At 43.5% G+C, this 7,816-nt stretch overlaps 1 long non-coding RNA gene across 1 annotated transcript in view; it reads right to left on the bottom strand.

Annotated features, from left to right (window-relative positions):
- Window positions 1–1,946: 1,946 nt before the first annotated feature.
- LOC131408237 (uncharacterized) overlaps window positions 1,947–7,816 on the bottom strand; it is a 71,593-nt gene continuing 65,723 nt past the window's right edge. Inside the window, exon 3 of the long non-coding RNA XR_009220728.1 lies at window positions 1,947–2,060. This is a non-coding gene — a long non-coding RNA (uncharacterized LOC131408237). The remainder of the gene's footprint in view (window positions 2,061–7,816) is intronic.

Raw genomic sequence — 7,816 nt, 5'->3', positions numbered from 1 at the left:
ACTACACAGCTAAGACTCCAATCTCTGACCTCTCCCTTCCAAAGCGCCAGCCACAACCCAGACCAGTCTTGGTCTTTTATATATTTTATTTATGGGGGTTCAGTGTAAAATTTTATTTTTGAAAGTTTCTGTTGCTGAATTCAAAAAATTTATCCTCTAGACAACTGTCATTTTACAGAGAGAAAAAAGCAAGGCCCTGACAGATAAAGGGAACTGTTCTAGATCATGCCATAAGTGAGCGCCTGACCAGAGATTCGACTGCCCCCTGGCTCGCTGCTTCCGCACTCTGCGTACTCACTTCCATCGAGCCCCCTCAGGATGGTCACTTCCATCTTCTGACTCTGCTGAGCCTGATGCTGGTCAAGATGCTGCTGAAGTTTTGAGACTGACAGAAAGGAGCACAGTGGGGCCAGTAAGAGTGACAGGGAAGTCAGGGTGGGAGAGGAGAAGGTGAGGGTGATGAAATGTGTGTATGTGTGTATGTGCGTGTGTATGTTTGACTATGCCAGGCACTCAATATCCACTAAGTTTGAGAGGCTGGTGGAATATCTAGATGAAAAAGAAGACCTAGAACTCAGGCAAGATGCCAGGGCTGGGGATGGAGACCTAGGAGTCACCCAGCAAGGAAGATAGCTATGATCGGGCATTACGTGAGAGAGAGAGAGAGAGACAGATAGACAGTTCAGACAAACTGATTGACTGAGGGTGGAGATGATGACCAGGAGGAGGACAGCAGTAATAGAGAAGAGAGAAGGTGCAGAGTGCAACTAATAATGCAGAGAACAAATAATAATTCCAAGTAAAAATAACTTATAATAATAATAACAATTTAAGATGACAACAGCTAGCACTTAGTGAACACTTACTATTTTTTAGCCAAGCTACTAACCACTTTACATAGATTATTTCATTCAATCCTTCCAACAATCTCAGAATGTAGATACTTCTATTACCTCCATGTTATAGATGAGCAAGCATAGGCACAGAGATGTTAGATAATTTGCTTAAGGTCACATAGCTAGTAAAAGATAGAGATGGGGTTAAAATCTTAGTGGGTTAATTCTGGAGTCTGAGCTTTTAACCACTACGTTTCAGTGACTCTTAGGGAGCAAGAGAAGGAAAAGTCATATTAGTGTTAATTGTAGTAGTGGTGTGAGCAAGAGCAACACCAGCAGCTGCCATTGACTGAGTACTATTTTGCGCTAGGCACTGTGCTAAGCACGTATGACATGATCTCATTTAACCCGACAGACATCTCGAGATGGTAGATGTTCTTAGCCTGATTGAGCAGAAAAGGAAACTGGCTCAGTGATGTTGGTAACTTACCCAAAGTCACAAAGCTAGTAGGTCACAGAGCAGGGATTAAGAGCCAGATCAGCTCCCGCCCCAGGACTTAACCACCATTCTAGACCTTTTTAATGTACGGCCACAGAAGATTAATTTGTTATGTGCTCAAATTCGATGATCCCAACAGTGGGGCCACAGATATTCCTGCGTATGTTTTTACAAACAAATTCTTAGGCCCTCTCACCAGAGCTTCTAATTCAGTAAGTCATGGTTGGATTTATGAACCAAGAATTAAACTTTTCAGAAGTTCTCTAAGTGATTCTTAATTCACAACCTTAATTAGGAATCTCTGTATCACAAATACAGGCCTTGACTGCTTCTAGCAAGACTGTCAGTCTGTGAGGGTAGTCTATTATACTTCTTGGCACGAGCACACATCCCCACCCAAAGCTCAGTGTCAGCAGATGTGACACAAAGATTCATAACTTAAGAAGTTTATACCAGGCTCCAAGGTGGGGGGCGAGGGGTTCATTCGCCTTGCTTTAAGAGAATCCAGGTAATTCGCCTAAATCACTCTTCTACACACCATTTCACTTTTTCTCTAAAATGTACACAGTAGCATCAAACCAATTAAATGATTAAAGCTTCCTTACCTAAAACTCTTAATCTCTCAGCTCCTACTACCACTTCATTGTTATCTGCAGAGAAGAGCAATTTTCCAGAAACTGTCTTTACTTCAAACTTTTTGCCGTAAGCTACTATGGCTTTTGGACCTAGAAGGGGGAGAGAGAGAATACATTAGTCTCATGCATTCAATTACAAAGAGCTTTTCATAGAACATATACATCTGACAAGATTGTACCAGACTTTAATGTAAGTGGATTGGTTTTCAGAAGCCAACCGTGAAAATCAGTCCCGTGACTTTAGCCGTGTCTTGTCAATTACTTTAATCACATGCTGTTGGGCTACGATTTTAAAGATTTTTATTTATTTATTTTTTTCCCCCAAAGCCCCAGTAGACAGTTGTATGTCATAGTTGCACATCCTTCTAGTTGCTGTATGTGGGACGTGGCCTCAGCATGGCCGGAGAAGCGGTGCGTTGATGCGCGCCCAGGATCTGAACCTGGGCCGCCAGCAGCGGAGCACGCGCACTTAACCGCTAAGCCACGGGGTCGGCCCAAGGGCTATGATTTTAAAGACCATCATGTCCTTCCACCAAAATAATGCTTGAATGAGATTTCCCTCAGCTAACCACCAAATAACTGTCAAATACCTGTAAATTTTGGCTTGGACGTATCAAGGCATGGAAAGCTCACCACCTCCTGAAGCAACCAGCATATCTTTGGCCAGCCCTAACTATTGGAAAGGGTGCCTTTAAATTCAGCTGAAATCTGCCTCACTCTGTAGCCTTGACCCACTGGCTGCATTTGACACCAGACAAGTCTATTTCTTCAGTATACAGATCGTTTCCTGGCTGAGAAGGCTACAATGTATTGCAATTAATTGCCTAGGAAGTTGTAGAATGTTTTATGGTAGAATTTCATTCAACAAAAAATATATTTTAGTGGGTTTATCATATGACAACAGATGCAGTTCTTGAAGGTGGGGCTATAGTGGTGGCATCTTCTGATGGAGACAGACAGATATAAATTTAAATATTTACTAATAAATAAATCAGAAAACCACAGAGAGTTTCAGCTACTATGGAAAAAGTAAAACAAGTTAATATGTTAGAATTTCTGGAAAAAAAAAAAAAAGAGAGAGACATTTCAGTCTATCTGAGCTGGAGCTACCTGAATACTTAGAGCTCAGATGGCTCCCAAAAACTGGTCTGCAGAAATGCACCAGAATAATCTGAGGGTGTAATCAATGTCACTGACCCTAGCTCAGATCAAAAGGAATTTATCTTTTGATCTGGAAATTCATACAGAAAAATTTTTGAGGGTAGAAACCAGAAATCTTTTCTTTTTCCAAAACTGCCCAGGAGATTCTGATATAGAATTTTTGTTTCCTTCTAGTTATTTTTCAAGATAGTGTCACTTAATGAAAAGCATTAATGAAAGGGCCCTCAATGCCTTCCAGGCAAAGACCACTAGGAACACACATGTAGGTGAAGAAGTTGGGTTCATTGCAGTGAGGAAGAGCACACACCGTGGGGAACCACAGGGCATCTGAGTAAGAAGAAAGGACTTACATGACCTGACCTTGTGTTAGGTTATTTTGGGCAGGGTTTAAGGAAGTGAGGCTTTGCTCTGGATTAGATGCTGTTAGGAAGTGGGAGTAATTTTATGATTGATATCTTAATAAATCTTATCGAGGAGTAGGGAAGATCAGAACAAAGCTAAGGCTGTAATGGATAAAACAACAGCAGTCCCTCATATTAGCCAGGATAGAGGGACATTTGGTCATTTTTGTGGTTTGGATAAATGTTTCCATTTTTGTCTCTGTTCACACATGATCAGAGTTGTCTTTGTTTTTTGTTTTGTTTTGATCCTTCATGGCCACCAACTGGCCTAGTCTGGTGTTGATGTTCTGTGAAATTACTTATGTTCAAACAGGAAAACACTAAGGCTCAGCTGATGGTGCCAGGCCAGTGCCCAGATGTCCAGGGCTCCTTTCCTTTATGTCAAGACTATCAGACAGAACTCTGATAACATGAGACAAGAATTATGCCCCAAGTCTCTCATTTTCTGGTAATGTGACTTTGAGCAAATCATTTGATCTTTCTGAACCTCATTTTCTGCATGTGTGAAATTGTACAATCACCATTTATTCTATTTACCTCATAGAAAGGTTAAAAGGATCAAATTATACCGTGTTTATAGAAAGAACTTTGCAGGTGGAAAAGTGCTGTGAAATATAGGAGACTGCTCTTGTGATTATCATCATCATTGTGATCATGACCATCACCATCTTTCTAATGCAATGCTCACAACACATTGAAAAGAATTCATGATGAACACCTCTTAGTGCACTTGCCTCGTTCACATAATCACATCAATTTGGCAGACCTGATCTCTTGCCAGGACATCCATACTAGCCCTGTGACAAAAAGAAGGACAACGGAAAGGCTCTTTAATGAGTGGAGGATTGAAATAGCACACATAGCACAGAATTTCCAACTGGCATGGCACTGGACAGTATCTGCTCTGACTGCCTTCATGCTGTAGGTGAGAAGAACAGGTGTCAGCAAGGCCAAGGGCCTTCTCAAGGTTACCAAGTGAGCTCATGGCAGATCTGGGTCCGGAACTGAGCTCTCAGAATTTTTCCATAGAAGAAAAAGTACGTTTATTTATCTACAAAGGAGGAGAAGACTGGAGCCAAAACATGAGGAGCAGCCAGGAGAGAAGCTTCTGGAAAATGAGGGGAAGTAAAAAGCTGGAGACAAGGACCAAAGAGAGATCTTGAAAGAACAGAGATGTACAATGATGGATTTGAATTAGCTTGTTCTGTGAGGGGTAATATGTGGCTGTCTTCTTGATCACACCAAAACCTTCAGTAAAACCTGTATTATTTGTCACTGCTTTGGGGTTGTTACCTTTTTTTTTTTAGGAGGAAGATTGGGGATCAGGAGGTAAAGAAGTGCTAATGCGTGAATGACCTCAGGCTGGGCATAGAGTGAGCACAGCTTGTCCACTCTGGATCTAGTCAGATGGTAAAGTGGCAGTATGACTGGGGGACACAAATGCTTGGACTTTGCCTCCATGGATCTGGACAATAACAAGACACATGGCCCCTGAGGAGTCGAGAACACCCGCCTGTGTATAAACTGAGTTTACTCTGAACTTATGAGCAGTGTTTGAGATAGACAGGAGAGTGTACCGAAGAGACTGCAGCAATCAGAGAACACAAAACACAATTAAGTTATCTTGCTTTTCAGGGCTTCTCAGAACACAGAATGGAATTTACCAAGGGCTAGAACCATTTGGGTGTATAAGGCTCAGTAACTGGGAGTTTCCGCTAAAACCCCACAGAGGGACTGCTGGCTCAATGGTGCAGACGACTTGTCCTTTTGTTGTTTTCACCAGGGGCTGCCAAAGCTCCTTGGACATAGTGAAATCTCAAAAAAACAATTCTAGAAAGAAATGCAAATGGAGCTGGAGACTGCTCAGAGGGTCCCTTGGTGAACACATTGTTCCTCTCTGGGATGGAAAGAAATTATTATTCGTAACCTGAAACTAATCTTCAGATAATCCTCCTCTGTGTGCAGCAGTATATGTGTGAAGTACCTCCTTAATTAATCTCCTCACCAGAAAGCAAGACTGGAATACACCAGGATGCGTCAGCAGTCTCCCAGTTATGCCACTGCCACCAAGCTGGGAGCTGGAAAGGCCTGGAGACCATCCAGCCTAATTTCTCTCCCCAGCTCCATTGATCCTGGGACCCTTCCCCACTCTGGCAAGATGCTGTGGAAGACTACACTACAGCTTTCCTCCTTGCAGGTCAGATCCTGGGCCACCTCTCCACTCTGGAAGAGATGCTGTGGAAGACTACATTACAGCTTTCCTCCTTGCAGGTCAGAGGGTTTCCTGTTTGGACCCAGTGCTGAGATGATACTAAATCAACAGCAGTATGGGTCCAGCATGCATTTGTGGTCTAGCCTGGGAACTTAACTACCATTTAAAGCATTGTTTCATGTGAAAAGATTAGCTGAATTGCTAATATTAGAATTTCTTCTGGGCTTTTGAGACATTCTTTAGGTAAGCAGGAGAACTCTTGAATCCTCAGGATTGCCTTAGCCAACCTGGCCGCTTGGACAGCAGGAGTCATTGCTCTTGGGTAAGTACACCATCAAGTCTAGTAGCAGGTATTGTCTCTTGGAACTGTTCTGTGCTTTCCACCGTGTGTGTAAATGTAAAAGGAGAACTCTGAAGAAAAACTTTAGGGGTGAGTGTGCATGTGTATATGTGCTTAGAATTATATTTTAAACACATCTAGCATCCTCTCTAGAAATCATCTTGAAAGGATTCCCCTGGCTGGTGTTGGGATGGCTTTTTGCCCATCTCGTTTTAATATTAGCTATCTTGTGCCTTACCTAAAGAGATAAGGATAGGTATCTCAGTTCCCAAGACGGACTAACTAGGGCATGGGAGACAGACACAGGAGAGGGGAGGCAAGAGAGAGGAGAAAATGGAAGAGGGAAAGGAGAGAGAGGGGAGGGACAAGGAAGAAGAAAGGGGAGGAGAGAAAGGAGCTCTGAGAGGGAAGAGAGGGAAGGAGAGAGAAAAAAGGAGGGGAGGAGGGAAAGAGAGACAAGGAGAGATGGGAACAGAGGGGGAGAGAGAGAAGAGGGAGCGAAGGGGAGAGAAAAAGGGACTTGGAAGGGGAAGCTAAAGGAGGAGGTGGGGATGGGGAGAGGGGAGGAGGGAGAAGGAGGGGAGGGAGAAATTGACTGACTGACTCTTTTGTTGAACAATAGTCATTTGGGCAGTTCCAGTTTTATCAAAACAAAATCTCTCAAGTAAACCAAATCTCCCACTGCAAATAAATGGCAAATGAGCAACAGGCTAAATAAGTTCTTTTTAAACGTGGGAATCTGGGAGCTGGAGGCTGGATTTATTTCCCTCCTGGAGGCAATTTTCACACATGCTGCTTAAATCATTGCTTACTGAAGCTGTTTATTTAATTATTTAGCATTGTGACTGCGGGCCAGATGTTATATAAGCAGGGCCTACAACCCAGCCGCACGCTGGAACAACATGTTTATGGATTACGGGCTCTGCCGTGCAGCAGTTCCTTCCACCCCCAAGTTGCTCCACTGGTGCAGGGTCTAAGTCACCCCCTGGCTGTCGTCTCCAGACATCCATATGCAGCGCTCCTGCGGGGGAGGCGGAGGCTCTTTCCGCAGCTAGACCCTGGGCACGAAGGCACCTGTTTCCCAGCGGCGTGTTTATTAGTGGGGCCCCAGATGTTTTAGTCATAGCAACGTTTCAGGGCATTTTGGCAACTGGCTTCTCAAAACGTCCATCTGCACACTCCTCTCTCAGCCCGGAAGCCAAACAAATGGCATTTCCTTTCTGGAAGTGTAACAGTGCTGTTCAGGCACTCACCTCTTTTCCCTTCCACTGTAGGGGTACGTAATGGCTCCTGTTTACTGTTGCTCATAACCTACAGAGGGGGCATTAGGCAGACCACTCAACACATTACTATGACCATGAGGCTCGTGTTTATCATTATAATCATTATGATGAATAACCAATCCTTGTTTAAATTTCGGGAATATGCAGCATAAAATCCAGTGGGTGCTTTCCACAGTCGTTAGGAGCAGCTCCGCTATATTAAAAGGAACCACACACACGTGGTTCTGCGGGGCTACATCTGCCTCTTGCAGTTGAGCTAGATTCAAAGTTAGCACATAAAGCAGCTATGGCATGGATTCAAACTCCCATTAAAAATCCCTTTTACCGCCCATAAAGTATGGTGTGCCTGGTTTTGTGTATATTGTGCTTTCTCTCATTTAATCCAACACAGCCAGCTTTTCCTCGAACACTGGAGCAGAGAGCTTTTCCATGGGGATCACTAGATGAAG

The sequence above is a fragment of the Diceros bicornis genome, chromosome 1 (genome assembly GCF_020826845.1).
Source record: "Diceros bicornis minor isolate mBicDic1 chromosome 1, mDicBic1.mat.cur, whole genome shotgun sequence".
NCBI lineage: Eukaryota > Metazoa > Chordata > Mammalia > Perissodactyla > Rhinocerotidae > Diceros > Diceros bicornis.
Note: the sequence above shows the minus strand (reverse complement) of the source record. Positions and strands in the feature narration are given on the sequence as shown.